Below are 15171 nucleotides of genomic sequence, written 5' to 3'. Positions count from 1 at the left end.
CGCCTAACCCTCTATCCCCGCCGCATCCTTCGCCGTCCAATTTGCCACGACCAACTGACAATCAACTCCCCGAGCCACAGACAACTGTGTCTCCTACCGAAGAGCCCACTGTTGGTACGCAAATTGGATCACCACTGAAAAACTCACCATCAAAAAAGAACGCCCTTGAAGACGACGTCTTTGAGGACTTCCTCGAGTCTGTGAAAAGGCGAAAAAAATACATACGCGACTTTGCGCTCTCTTACACTCAGAACATTCCTGGATTAGTCAACCAGATCATGGAGCGCCAAAAGGTTGTCAATTCTTATGAGTCGAGACGACTTACTACTCTGATCTACAATATTAAACGTAAATATTAAACTTTCCCTCTTTCTACCCCCTTTCTAAATTTTAATGAATTATGAATTTAAGTCTCTGCACACATAACGTACGGGGATTGCGTACCCCGATCGAATACATAAAAGAAATAAATTTCCTAAAATTAAACAAAATTAACATCGCCATGTGCCAGGAAACGTACTTAACAAATAACTGTAAAAACCTAAGGGATCTAAGTCACCCATTCACCCCTTTCTATTCTTGTAATTCCAACCACCAAGCTGGAGTTTCGACTTTCGTTAATACCACGCGAAGCGAGCAATACACCGTGAAAGCCGTTCTCGACTTAATCTGTGGTTATGTTCAAAAATCAGTAATATCTTTTTTAAATTCAAATTTATCTCTAACCATTTTCAACATTTACGTAAGTCAGTCTAACTCACGAGCCATAGATGCGCTATACGCTATAAAATCTGACGTTTTGGCCAACAAAACCCGCGATTTTATGATTTTGGGTGATTTTAACTGCGTGTTGCTACCCATACATGACCGGAAGAACACTAGAGAACACCGTCCGTCTCTTGTTTGCGAATTGGAGAGCTTATTAATGGCCCTCAACTTGTTTGACGCTTCGGTCGTACAGGGGGTGTCGGATATGACGTGGACAAGCTCCTCAAATGCGTCCCAACAGGCGCGGCTCGACCGTATCTATGTGTCTTCATCTCTTGTACCTCTCGTACATGGGCTGAGGACCTTAGACGGTGGGTCCAGTTCTGACCATAGACACTTATGGGCTTTTAACAATTCATTATTAGCTGACAAAACTTTTCATAATCTATTTAACCAGTTCTTAGTTTCACAGTTGAGCGACTTTCCTGGCTTAAGCGAGAAGAGCATCAAATGGTGGGACGTTTTTAAAACCAAAATTAAAACCTTCGTCAAAGAGTTCTCATTTAAAAATAGCAAAAATGATGACGAAATTATCAAACTACAAAACGAACTATTAAACCACGATAAGACCGAGGAAGAGCGTTCCACCATAAAGACGCATCTAAACTCCCTGGAGATCAAAAAATCAGAAGCCGCTCTTCTGCGTAGCAAAATTAATCACCAAACTCTCGTTAATACTCCATCACACTACCTATTTAATTTAGAATACGCTAGAAAAAGCATTAACTGCATTAAAACTATTAGAAAATCTGACGGTGAATTAACATCGAATCATTTAGAAATTTTACGCGAAGCTTCAAAATTCTATAGTGACCTCTTTAAAACATCTAAACAGAGTCCGGAAAAGATAACCGAATACATCAAAATCTTACCAACATTAGACAACTCAAACAACAGCATTTGCAACAGCGACCTAACGTTAGCCGATATCGACAAGGTAATAGCTTCTCTGGAGAACAATAAGTCTCCCGGATCAGACGGTATAACTAACGAGTTACTAAAGTTTATGTGGCCCAAAATTCGTACTTTCTTCTTTACTGTCTACAAATCCTCTATAAAGTTCAATAAATTGCCCGATAGCTTCACCACTTCTATCATTACTTTAATTTATAAGAAAGGCGATCCGCATTGCCTGCAAAACTTTCGTCCAATTTATCTACAAAATAATGACTCTAAACTTCTATCTTAATGCTTCGCGTTAAAATTATCCCCAGCTTTGCAATCTATAATTGATTAGAACCAGACTTACTCCCTACCGGGCAGAACGATCCATAGCAACATTAACACCCTAAGAGACATCCTTGATTACGTATCGGACCACCCTGACCAGGAGCTGGCGATAGTATCGCTTGATCAGGCCAAAGCTTTCGATCGCGTGGACCATGGCTACCTCCTTGATATACTTCGACATATCGGTATATCAGGTCAGCTTTTCCAGTACATTCAATTAAGTTACAATAACGCCGCTGCTCGACTTAAAATTAATGGTACCCTTTCCGCGAAATTTACCGTTAACTCTGGGATAAGACAGGGAGACCCCTTATCCAGCCTTTTGTTCATCCTTTCTTTAGAACCCTTTCTTCGCCACTGTCGAGTGGCCCTGACGGACGTTAGCTTCAGGCCATCGCTACTTACCGCTGCTCTGATTTACCTCTGTTTTGCCGACGATCTCAACATCTTTCTGTCGGCGAACGAGGGCTTTGAGCTGCTTGCCGTAGAAATAGCTCGTTATTGCGAAGTCAGTAACGCGCGATTCAACATGGGCAAGAGTAATGGGCTGTGGCTTGGAGCTTGGTCCGGTAGAACGGACACCCCTCTGGGTCTGTCATGGTCAAGCGACGGCATCAAAATTTTAGGCATCGACTTCACCCCTAACGAGAACTGGCAATCTCGCTTATTGGACACTTTCTTAAACAATTTCCAAATCACTCTATCGTCCAAGACTAGTTTCCTGGAGACCCTTTCGTACAAGAGCAGAGCGTTACTATGCAACAATGAATTATCAAAATTGTGGTATTTCTTACCATGCATACCTTTACCAGACCACTACATTAAAAAAATTAAATCCACCTGCAGTCGATTCATTTGGAATAGTAAAAAGCATTGGCTCCCACTTGATATTCTTTTCAATTCGTGTAAGAACGGCGGTATCGGTCTATACGATCCACTCATTCAATTTAAAAAATTTCACATTCAAACCATCAAAAGAATTACTAACATCCAAAATTTAACTGAAACCGAATTCTTTCTTCACAATATAAAACGATCGAACCCGTACTGTTACGGATAAGAGGCCCTCGCGTATAAAATGAACTACACCAAACTTAACACGCAACAATTTTATTGCTCCATTCTCGAGACCTGGAACTCTCTAGATCACAAGATGGAGCCCCCGTCCTCATTTAAAGACCTACTAAGTGAACCATTATTTGACAACCCCTTCATTAACACCCACCTTGAACCGTATTGGAAATTGGCGGATTTCCGATATGTCAAAGACATCATCAACACTACTGACCGAAACTTTAAGACAATAGAAGAAATCTTTCCTAAAAACGCACCCAGAATCAGACACGCTAAAAACCAATTAGATAATATCATTACTCAAATCTCCAAAATTTTTCCCAATATTCGAACGCTGTTTAAACGACACCCCCTTATCCCAAACCCCTTTAACATGACAGACCGTCTATTCTACACTCAAAATAAAAAATCGTCCCAATAAAAACCATCTCCAAAAATGTAATTTCGAAGTTATTCCCAAAGAGCGTAAACCCACTCGAGAATATCCCTCAAATTATTCAATGTGAGGACTCGTCCGGTATAAATTGGAACTTTTGCTGGTCGAGTACCTTCAACGCCCAGGAAAACAACTTAATTTATAGATTATTTTTCGGTAAAATAGTAACTCCAGTTTCGGCCTCCCACGCTTTTCCAAATTTTAATAAAAACTGTCCCCTGTGTAATGCCTCCCAAGCAGACTTTTCCCACATATACTTCACGTGCCCCACTGTCATTCTTTTTCTAAATTTCATTGAAAAAACTATTCGAGACTTTGATAAAACCTTCTCATTAAATATAAAAAAATTATTGGGTTCTATACCTAACTAAAGATGATTTCTATTTTGTCAAATGTTTAATTCTAACTACAGCAAAATTATCAATTTATTCTCTCTCTGTGTGTCACGACGCTTTGCAACACCCTCTAAATTTTTTGAAAAAACGATTCAATGAAAAAATCAAACAATTTGTCTTAACTGAAAACTGCAAACAGGGCTTAAACCTAAAAAACATAGCGCATACCCTGAATAAAGTAAACATCTGTGATATTGACCCAGGCTGATAACCCATATGAATACTAATTTACTCAAAAAAATTCCAGATTGCAACAAGCTATTTCCAAGGTAAAATCTTACACTGCTCTGAACTTGTAAAATGTTAATTTCCCCGCTTCCAAAAGCTACCATTGTCAAAAATGACCCAAAGATTCGGATTCAAATTCCTTAAAAAAAACCACACACGTATAATAATGTTTCTTTCTTCCACCATTTGTAAAACTTCATTGTAAAATAAAAGACGTCTTAACCAAAAAAAAATAATAATAATAATAATAATAATAATAATAATAATAATTTATTGATGTTGACATTACAAAAATATGTTTAAAGTTGTTTAATTCATCACCCCAACCACATGAGGGAAACTTGTGCGTGGTGGGGATAACAAAATTTTTAAATCAAATCAAGGCTTTGAAAAACAATCGAGTTACATTCTACTTAAGATTTAAGATCCATTGACAAATTTTGCGTTTAAATAGTTTTATATTAGTACAGTTTTTAATTTCAGAGTTCAATAAGTTATATAATTTTGGCCCTAGATAAGTAATATGATTCTGGCCAATTGATTTAAACAGTTTCTCAATTGGTAAATTTTTCTTCGTAATACCACGGGTACTATAAATCGTTTGAGAAGCTAATGATTCTCGATTTTTGTAAGTATAGATTAAAATGATTTTAGCGTACAGTTGATTAATAGTATAGACTGAGACGTCTCTATATAGGTTAACATTCTGTTCGTAGCGATTTCTCTTCAAACAAATTCTTATAATGTTTCTCTGGATAACTCCTAAGGGTTCCAGAGTAGCCTTATACGTTCCAGCCCATCCAACCATACCATAGGAAATTATCGATTGGACAATAGCAAAATAAACTGTTTTTAACCAACATATAGGTAGGAAGTTCCTCAGTTCGTAGAACTTCTATTGACATGCACGTAATTTTTTCGAAATATTATTAATATGCTATCTGAGAAGGATAAAAGATTTAAGGTACGGCGTCTTATCGTTATCTGAAAGTACTTATTTACTTTGTAGAAGACGGCTGCGGTTGATCGCGTTACGTGGCGCTTTCTCTGATGGATGATGAATACGTTAAATACGGACTACACGAGCGAACCGTTTTAAACTCGTAATGACTTATCTTAATAACGGGTTTGGTCGACGGGTGTCGCCTTTATCCTATTTGAATGGGTTTCCCGTTGGACGAAGGTTTTTCCGATGGTTATCTCTTCTTTTACGCTTCCTGGCGCTGTGGCTTTGGCAATCGTGACGTTTATTGACGGCCTGTCCGGCAAAAACGTTGCCTTAACTCGTTTAACGAAGGTATTTATTCAAATTAATGAAGTATCATCGTTATACAACCGCGTATTTATTTAATCCCGCTAGTTACGTGAAAGTCGTTGTTTTTTTTGTATAAAGTCTCGTCGATGCCGCTAAACGTATTAGCGCTTCTCGAGTTTGTCAACCGCGTTAATTTTCGAGCCGGTTTAGTTTTGGGGTGCGTCAATACTTAAAGAAATCATTCAACGACCGAGTATACCCGGTGCGTAAGGCTTGGTGCGTTAGGCTCGGAGCTGCCCTCTAGGTCGCGTTATAGACGGCCCATCGCTTTTTTTAGTACGGGGCTGGGGAGGCGTCGCGCGCCCCCAGCGCTCGAGCGAATTGAGTGCGCGGTGCCGTCAGGCGCCAATACTTGGGAAAAATTAGCCTTACGACACACTGCCACTATAGACGGATTATATTATACGCTACAATACCAATTATAGATTACGGTATATAGTTCTTTCTTTGAACTTAAATAGAAGGCGCCAATACTTAAAGAAAACATTCCACGCCCGACTATGCTCGGTGCGTAAGGCTCGGTACTGTCCTATAGGTCCGGTTATAGACGGCCCATCGCTTTTTTAGTATGAGGCTGGGGAGGCGCCGTCCGGAGCCAATACTTGGAAATAACTAGCAATTTTTTTGAAGTCAAACTGACACTAAAGACATACGCTACAATACGGACTGTAGATGGTTCCATAATTTCTTTAGCATAATTGGACAAGTTAAGTTAGTGATTGGTAACCCTGTTGAATTGGGGGAGTTTAAATCGTGGTTGGTAACCCTATAAATTTGGAAAATTTAGATGGGGTTAATAAGTGGAAGGTAATATTGTAAAACCGGGGTATATATTATGTAGCTGATTACTCCGTAGAATTGCGGTTTAAAATGGGGAACGTTGGTTAGGTAAGCTCCACCATTTCTACGATCCTCCTTAAGGTAAGATAAGAAATTTTTCATTCTTTCGCTGTTTTATCTTCGAGATTAATAATTTCATTGAATTTCATACCAAAGAGCCACAAGAAGTGGATTTAAACGTATCGATCCTTTCCTTACCGTTATTGTATGATTATTTATTAATTTTTTAATATAAAAAACTAACCAACTCTGTATAAATTTTAAAAGTGTGGTACTAACATGTTTTATTTGAATTGAATTAAAGAGACGCTGGTATAGACGAGGATTTATTTCCGAGTCGTTTAACGGAAACAAACTAGAATCAAGCTCAACGGGGGTTTCTTTTCCCACCATTGATTTTGATTAGTTGTTTTGTGTTATTTGTTTACACATTTTTGGGTTAATTTTTGTTTTTAATTAATTATATATAAAAGAGTTCAAGCAAAAACAAAATATTAGTTGTTCTCACCACTACTGGCCGTTTCAGAGGTATCCGATTCAGTCCACCAGGTTAAGCCGGCCACTTCCTCTTCGGAATCGGTTAAAACGGGCATTTCGTGGTCGGATCTTTCATCGTCCGACTCGCGCATTTCTACGGCGGGGTGATAAACGTCAACGTAGTAACGTTCGAAGAACAGAACGCACTATTCAAACTCGCGCTTAAAGTAAAAGAAAACATAACCACCACGGAACATACCATAATCTAACCTGACCTAACCTTACCATAACCTTACCATAAATTAACATGACTAAACCTAGTGTTAAAACCTAACCTAACCTAACCTAGGCGGAGAAGTCGGAGCTTGCTCCACCTCCACCACGGGTTGGCCTGGTATTGCAGTTCTTCCATGATGGGCCCACCCCTCCCAATGAATCAAAAATTAAACATCAATTTGTTTTAAGAAATATGTATTTATATATATATATATATATATATATACCCTTTCTGACGTAATAAGAGGAAAAGTCGTCATTGGCTAGTAGATCATTTTGAAGTTTCGGGCAGATTTGTTTTGTAATTTTTTTACGGAATTTTCGTACGTTACCAACGATATGATATTTTGAAGTCACTTTCGATACTAACAGGAGACATGACTAGGAGTTCACAGCCGGCCGCTTTTCGACATTCGCGTTGGCAACAAAAAAATTTACCACCTCCCGAAACGTGGTAACTCCGTTCTCGAAACGGACACCATATAAGTTATTTACAACGTGCTACCTAGCGAGGATTGGGGTACTATCGCTGTAGTAATAACCGGTTCGTACTTGGTTGTAGAGAAACCCTGGAGCGAGAATGGTTGTTTTTTAGAAAGAAGTATGGTGAAAGCGGGTTTTCCCTTACGGTGAAGTATGTGGAAGAGTGAATCGTGGCTCGAGTTCTAGATGCCAAGTATAAGCAGGATGGTACCGCGAGGTTCGTTTTTCCTCTTCTCCAAGTGCGTATACGTTCACGGTTAATATAAATACAAAATATTAGAAATTAAAATCCCCTCGACTCTATTATTGCAAATTAATTTCATATTTTAGAAAATGGTTTATAGAAAAACAGTAAGTTTGGCGATAAATCGTAAAGGATAATTGAAGCTCTCACAAATTTGTTTAAAATAGAGAAAACTAATATGACAAGTCTCTTAAGAAAGTCAAAGATCTCGCGAATGTTTTGTTATACATATCTCGCTTCCAGAGGGCGCAATGTCGATAGTAGTTTGTATCTTACGCGGTGGCCATTTTCAATTTTGAAGGGACGTTTAAAAGCGGGAGAAATTGGAAAAAACGAGTTTTTGTGTTGCCTATGCCGGGGCGCGTACTACGGGGCCACCACTGTCAACTCGTAGTGCCATATCTCCTGACACTTCTCTACAGCTGTTCTGTTAAGCGTGCAGGTGTTGCGTCGCTCGGAGGCTTGCTGGAGGAAACTCCTTATGATCAAGGTCTTACTTTTTCTAATTATCTATTAAGCACGGGACCATGTTGCCACTTTTTTAAAATAGACCGAGAGAAAACCGAAAATAAATTATCGTCGTGGCGAACTATATAGAAACAGCGTATAAAGAAAATAATTAAAAATAATTTTTTTTTAAAGTCTCAAATACCGCGTTAATGAGAGACAGAGAGCAGCCTCCGGCACGCCGTGTTCCCCGGTGGTCTCCCTCCAAAAAAATGACCGCAATCGACGCTGCTAACCTTCGCTTATGGGTCGAGAACCAATGTTTTCAGCTTGATATTACCGTTGACGGCTGACAACTCTGGATGGCCGTGGATCTGTTTGTTTGTAATCAAGAAGTTGCTCTCTTCAGTCAGTCGTGAAGGTTACACACGCTGTCATCTCCAGCCACGAACAATCAGCTTAGACGTAATTATGAAATATAAAGAATGGTCGATCTCACTCCTTTACGATTTCAACCATCAACGGCCCCTTTGCCGGTTATCGCTTCTCCGCCTTTTGGCTAAGATCAACGTGTAATATCTGTTCTGCAGAATTATACCAATATCTTAGTCGAGGGGCGAGAAGTGTTTTCTACGCCTTAAAGGCGAGTGTTCCTGCTCGTTTTGCTTTCCACCCTGCCTCGCCAGAAGTTGCCGTTCGTTTTGCCAGTCCAGTGCCAGTTCCAGTTGCTGTTCCTGCCTTCCAGTTGCCGTCTGTCGATCCTCAGCGGTTCCTGAGTTCCGGTCTCCGCTTCGGCGGTCGCCACCATCGTCGCCATGCCTGCCGTGACGTCGAAGCCATCCACTTCGCAGTCCTTGCCGTTGACCTCGAAAAAGGCCACTGCAAGAATAAAATTCGACGGGGTCAATGTAGAAGACTTGGCAATTGCTCTTTTCGACTGCATTGGCCCTAAGAGCATCACCGTTTTCCAGATGCTCGCCAAGTCCGAATGTCAAATAACATTCAAAGATGCCGTCTGCTACCAGAAGGCCGTCGATGCTGGCATCATTGTCGGTGATAAACACTTGGATATCATAGGAGTGGCCGATCCGGTCACTCAGATCACAATCAAAGATGCTCCATGTTGGTGGGAGTTACCATTTTTGAAATCTTCGTTGAAGAATTATTGTGAGGTGCTCTCGGAGTCGTGCGAAACGTTCCAGAAGGGCCCACTTCAAGACATCCGGAATGGGAACCGACGCCTTGAAGTCAAGATCAAGAGCCCGATCCCCAATCTGATGACAATTAGCGGTCATCGCATTCAAATCGTATACCAAGGGGTTCAGCGCATGTGTTTTTACTCTCGTAAAGACAGTCATCAGGTTTGGGATTGCCCGAAAAAGAAAAACAAGGCACGGATATTCAAGACCAGATCCCGGCACCCAAAAGCTCGGACAACCCAGGAAGTGTTGTAACACCAGAAGTAACGGATATGTCAGCGGTCACTGACGCAAGTGACAATCTCGAAAAAACGGACGAAGAAGAACAAGAAGCATGAAACTTCGTTGAGGGCGAAGATGGCTGGGGCCTCTCTTTGTCTGGATCTTCCCACAAGACTCTGGAATCACCAAAAATTTGCGGGAGCTACGCCTCGGTAATGAAAACTCCGCCTCGTCATGAACCTGACTCGAAGTCTTCTCCAAATTCGCAACACCCCGTTAAAGAATGCCCGATCTACGAGCGAAAGGAACCGTGGAACTTTTTCAGCATGTCCGACTCAGAAATAGAAGATTTTTTGCCGACGGGCTCAGGATATACTCGCGACGTTACCAGAACTGCAAAAATGACATGAATATTCATTAACCACGGCGCGTAATGTTCTACAAAGCCGCTGGAAAAGATCTCAGAGTTCCTCATCAGGAACGCACACCAAAAAAGGGAAAAAATAAGCCCTATACAGGGTGTCTCAATAAGCTCGATCAGGCCATTTTTGTCACAATGTATTTATGCAAGGGTTCTGAAAATTTCAGGGTTTATTTGTTAGGTATGGAAGGCTTTGGTTACTAAATTTCAGAAAAATCGAACGATTTTGTGCCGTTTTGGAAAATTTATTTTTTCACCCGTAGGTGTCAATCAAAATGTTTCAATAGAAAAGTTGTAGGGCATAGTCGAAAGTGTAAAAATAATTTTGGTTCGGTTGAAAAAGACCTATTTTTCACTGAGTTTGGAGATCGGGGGAAAAACAAGTTGTACTAGCAGGCAATAGCCTTTAACGAATTGTAGGTAACATGCATTTCAGTTATAAGATTTCGAAAAATAAACATATAATAATTAGCCCAAGCGACAAATGTTTTTTAATGACTTCTACAAAATGTTTTCAAAAATGCCACCTTCTGATTCTATGCACAATTATGCACGATGTTGCATATTGCGAAATGCTCCCCGAACCATTTCTGGTGTCACCCGGCGGCATGCTTCGATGATTCTTTGTCGCTTGGTAGACCACGGATCATTGTTTTTGGTGTGGATTCCGAGACCTCTAAGGAGGATCTCGTTCGCAAGTTAATTGAATGCAATCGTCCTGAGTGTGAGGAGAATGAAATCGCTGCCAAATTTTGTTTTAACACTAAAAAGATGGCAGAAAGGGAAGCTGGCAAAAATTGGGTTCTTGAGATCCCTAATGCCGTCTTTAATAATCTCAAACAAGGTAAAAAGAAACTTCGTATTGGATGGCAAATTCACAGTTGGAGGGAGTATCTTTTTATCCCTAGATGCTTCAATTGTATGAATATATGACACGTAATGGCAAATTGCGATCAAGTCGCTAAGCAAATTTGTTCTCTTTGTGGGTCAGAAGAACATAATTTCACTGACTGTGACAATGCCATTAGAGGGTGTGTAAATTGTGTCCGAAGCAATAGGGATAAGAAGACAAATTTCAACCTTTGTCCACTTTACATGAGGGAGCTGCAATATTTGCGATCGAGCACTGACTTCAGTATCAAGCCTAATGGAAAGTAAAATTAAATTTATCCAGATTAATCTAGGCAAAGGGAAGGTCGCAACCTCAACCCTAAGGCAGTCCTGTTAAGAAGACAACATCGATATCGCACTTTTTCAGGAGCCTCATGTGGTGGACAAGAAAATAATTAAAAATAATTTTTTTTTAAAGTCTCAAATACCGCGTTAATGAGAGACAGAGAGCATTCTCCGGCACGCCGTGTTCCCCGGTGGTCTCCCTCCAAAAAAATGACCGCAATCGACGCTGCTAACCTTCGCTTATGGGTCGAGAACCAATGTTTTCAGCTTGATATTACCGTTGACGGCTGACAACTCTGGATGGCCGTGGATCTGTTTGTTTGTAATCAAGAAGTTGCTCTCTTCAGTCAGTCGTGAAGGTTACACACGCTGTCATCTCCAGCCACGAACAATCAGCTTAGACGTAATTATGAAATATAAAGAATGGTCGATCTCACTCCTTTACGATTTCAACCATCAACGGCCCCTTTGCCGGTTATCGCTTCTCCGCCTTTTGGCTAAGATCAACGTGTAATATCTGTTCTGCAGAATTATACCAATATCTTAGTCGAGGGGCGAGAAGTGTTTTCTACGCCTTAAAGGCGAGTGTTCCTGCTCGTTTTGCTTTCCACCCTGCCTCGCCAGAAGTTGCCGTTCGTTTTGCCAGTCCAGTGCCAGTTCCAGTTGCCGTCTGTCGATCCTCAGCGGTTCCTGAGTTCCGGTCTCCGCTTCGGCGGTCGCCACCATCGTCGCCATGCCTGCCGTGACGTCGAAGCCATCCACTTCGCAGTCCTTGCCGTTGACCTCGAAAAAGGCCACTGCAAGAATAAAATTCGACGGGGTCAATGTAGAAGACTTGGCAATTGCTCTTTTCGACTGCATTGGCCCTAAGAGCATCACCGTTTTCCAGATGCTCGCCAAGTCCGAATGTCAAATAACATTCAAAGATGCCGTCTGCTACCAGAAGGCCGTCGATGCTGGCATCATTGTCGGTGATAAACACTTGGATATCATAGGAGTGGCCGATCCGGTCACTCAGATCACAATCAAAGATGCTCCATGTTGGTGGGAGTTACCATTTTTGAAATCTTCGTTGAAGAATTATTGTGAGGTGCTCTCGGAGTCGTGCGAAACGTTCCAGAAGGGCCCACTTCAAGACATCCGGAATGGGAACCGACGCCTTGAAGTCAAGATCAAGAGCCCGATCCCCAATCTGATGACAATTAGCGGTCATCGCATTCAAATCGTATACCAAGGGGTTCAGCGCATGTGTTTTTACTCTCGTAAAGACAGTCATCAGGTTTGGGATTGCCCGAAAAAGAAAAACAAGGCACGGATATTCAAGACCAGATCCCGGCACCCAAAAGCTCGGACAACCCAGGAAGTGTTGTAACACCAGAAGTAACGGATATGTCAGCGGTCACTGACGCAAGTGACAATCTCGAAAAAACGGACGAAGAAGAACAAGAAGCATGAAACTTCGTTGAGGGCGAAGATGGCTGGGGCCTCTCTTTGTCTGGATCTTCCCACAAGACTCTGGAATCACCAAAAATTTGCGGGAGCTACGCCTCGGTAATGAAAACTCCGCCTCGTCATGAACCTGACTCGAAGTCTTCTCCAAATTCGCAACACCCCGTTAAAGAATGCCCGATCTACGAGCGAAAGGAACCGTGGAACTTTTTCAGCATGTCCGACTCAGAAATAGAAGATTTTTTGCCGACGGGCTCAGGATATACTCGCGACGTTACCAGAACTGCAAAAATGACATGAATATTCATTAACCACGGCGCGTAATGTTCTACAAAGCCGCCGGAAAAGATCTCAGAGTTCCTCATCAGGAACGCACACCAAAAAAGGGAAAAAATAAGCCCTATACAGGGTGTCTCAATAAGCTCGATCAGGCCATTTTTGTCACAATGTATTTATGCAAGGGTTCTGAAAATTTCAGGGTTTATTTGTTAGGTATGGAAGGCTTTGGTTACTAAATTTCAGAAAAATCGAACGATTTTGTGCCGTTTTGGAAAATTTATTTTTTCACCGGTAGGTGTCAATCAAAATGTTTCAATAGAAAAGTTGTAGGGCATAGTCGAAAGTGTAAAAATAATTTTGGTTCGGTTGAAAAAGACCTATTTTTCACTGAGTTTGGAGATCGGGGGAAAAACAAGTTGTACTAGCAGGCAATAGCCTTTAACGAATTGTAGGTAACATGCATTTCAGTTATAAGATTTCGAAAAATAAACATATAATAATTAGCCCAAGCGACAAATGTTTTTTAATGACTTCTACAAAATGTTTTCAAAAATGCCACCTTCTGATTCTATGCACAATTATGCACGATGTTGCATATTGCGAAATGCTCCCCGAACCATTTCTGGTGTCACCCGGCGGCATGCTTCGATGATTCTTTGTCGCTTGGTAGACCACGGATCATTGTTTTTGGTGTGGATTCCGAGACCTCTAAGGAGGATCTCGTTCGCAAGTTAATTGAATGCAATCGTCCTGAGTGTGAGGAGAATGAAATCGCTGCCAAATTTTGTTTTAACACTAAAAAGATGGCAGAAAGGGAAGCTGGCAAAAATTGGGTTCTTGAGATCCCTAATGCCGTCTTTAATAATCTCAAACAAGGTAAAAAGAAACTTCGTATTGGATGGCAAATTCACAGTTGGAGGGAGTATCTTTTTATCCCTAGATGCTTCAATTGTATGAATATATGACACGTAATGGCAAATTGCGATCAAGTCGCTAAGCAAATTTGTTCTCTTTGTGGGTCAGAAGAACATAATTTCACTGACTGTGACAATGCCATTAGAGGGTGTGTAAATTGTGTCCGAAGCAATAGGGATAAGAAGACAAATTTCAACCTTTGTCCACTTTACATGAGGGAGCTGCAATATTTGCGATCGAGCACTGACTTCAGTATCAAGCCTAATGGAAAGTAAAATTAAATTTATCCAGATTAATCTAGGCAAAGGGAAGGTCGCAACCTCAACCCTAAGGCAGTCCTGTTAAGAAGACAACATCGATATCGCACTTTTTCAGGAGCCTCATGTGGTGGACAAGAAAATAATTAAAAATAATTTTTTTTTAAAGTCTCAAATACCGCGTTAATGAGAGACAGAGAGCATTCTCCGGCACGCCGTGTTCCCCGGTGGTCTCCCTCCAAAAAAATGACCGCAATCGACGCTGCTAACCTTCGCTTATGGGTCGAGAACCAATGTTTTCAGCTTGATATTACCGTTGACGGCTGACAACTCTGGATGGCCGTGGATCTGTTTGTTTGTAATCAAGAAGTTGCTCTCTTCAGTCAGTCGTGAAGGTTACACACGCTGTCATCTCCAGCCACGAACAATCAGCTTAGACGTAATTATGAAATATAAAGAATGGTCGATCTCACTCCTTTACGATTTCAACCATCAACGGCCCCTTTGCCGGTTATCGCTTCTCCGCCTTTTGGCTAAGATCAACGTGTAATATCTGTTCTGCAGAATTATACCAATATCTTAGTCGAGGGGCGAGAAGTGTTTTCTACGCCTTAAAGGCGAGTGTTCCTGCTCGTTTTGCTTTCCACCCTGCCTCGCCAGAAGTTGCCGTTCGTTTTGCCAGTCCAGTGCCAGTTCCAGTTGCTGTTCCTGCCTTCCAGTTGCCGTCTGTCGATCCTCAGCGGTTCCTGAGTTCCGGTCTCCGCTTCGGCGGTCGCCACCATCGTCGCCATGCCTGCCGTGACGTCGAAGCCATCCACTTCGCAGTCCTTGCCGTTGACCTCGAAAAAGGCCACTGCAAGAATAAAATTCGACGGGGTCAATGTAGAAGACTTGGCAATTGCTCTTTTCGACTGCATTGGCCCTAAGAGCATCACCGTTTTCCAGATGCTCGCCAAGTCCGAATGTCAAATAACATTCAAAGATGCCGTCTGCTACCAGAAGGCCGTCGATGCTGGCATCATTGTCGGTGATAAACACTT

General features: G+C 41.5%; 3 pseudogenes; all 3 read left to right on the top strand.

The window, feature by feature from the left end:
• Positions 1 to 8752: 8752 nt before the first annotated feature.
• On the top strand, positions 8753 to 8897 carry LOC149954630 (U2 spliceosomal RNA; annotated as a pseudogene).
• Positions 8898 to 11708: 2811 nt separating this feature from the next.
• LOC149954629 (U2 spliceosomal RNA) lies at positions 11709 to 11853 on the top strand (annotated as a pseudogene).
• A 2791-nt stretch (positions 11854 to 14644) lies between these two features.
• On the top strand, positions 14645 to 14789 carry LOC149954628 (U2 spliceosomal RNA; annotated as a pseudogene).
• Positions 14790 to 15171: the final 382 nt, after the last annotated feature.

The sequence above is a fragment of the Leiobunum rupestre genome, chromosome 3 (assembly GCF_980474605.1).
Source record: "Leiobunum rupestre chromosome 3, qqLeiRupe1.1.hap1, whole genome shotgun sequence".
Classification (NCBI taxonomy): domain Eukaryota; kingdom Metazoa; phylum Arthropoda; class Arachnida; order Opiliones; family Sclerosomatidae; genus Leiobunum; species Leiobunum rupestre.
The sequence above is the reverse complement of the archived record's forward strand: the minus strand, read 5'-3'. Positions and strand labels throughout refer to the sequence as shown.